This window comes from Austrofundulus limnaeus, unplaced genomic scaffold (assembly GCF_001266775.1).
Source record: "Austrofundulus limnaeus strain Quisiro unplaced genomic scaffold, Austrofundulus_limnaeus-1.0 Scaffold135, whole genome shotgun sequence".
In the NCBI taxonomy this organism is placed as follows: domain Eukaryota; kingdom Metazoa; phylum Chordata; class Actinopteri; order Cyprinodontiformes; family Rivulidae; genus Austrofundulus; species Austrofundulus limnaeus.
The window spans coordinates 345,175-345,433 of record NW_013952537.1 but is presented as its reverse complement, the minus strand read 5'-3'; positions in this window follow the sequence as shown (position 1 = coordinate 345,433).

Sequence of the window (259 nt, the reverse complement as noted above, 5' to 3'; positions counted from 1 at the left end):
AATAAATGTCATTATGGAAAATCTAACCATTCATTTTTATTCAATACTTTTACTTTTGATACTTAAGTACAAAAAATATCTTTTACTCAAGTAATATTCTTAGAAGAGACTTTTCATTTTCCCAAATTAATTTCATGGTGAGATACTTGTACTTTTACTCAAGTATCACTTTGTGGTGCTTTATACAACACTGTACTCTTTTAGGGATAAAGACGTTCTCATCTTTGATAGAGAGGAAAGTTGGTTTGAAATAGGAAGC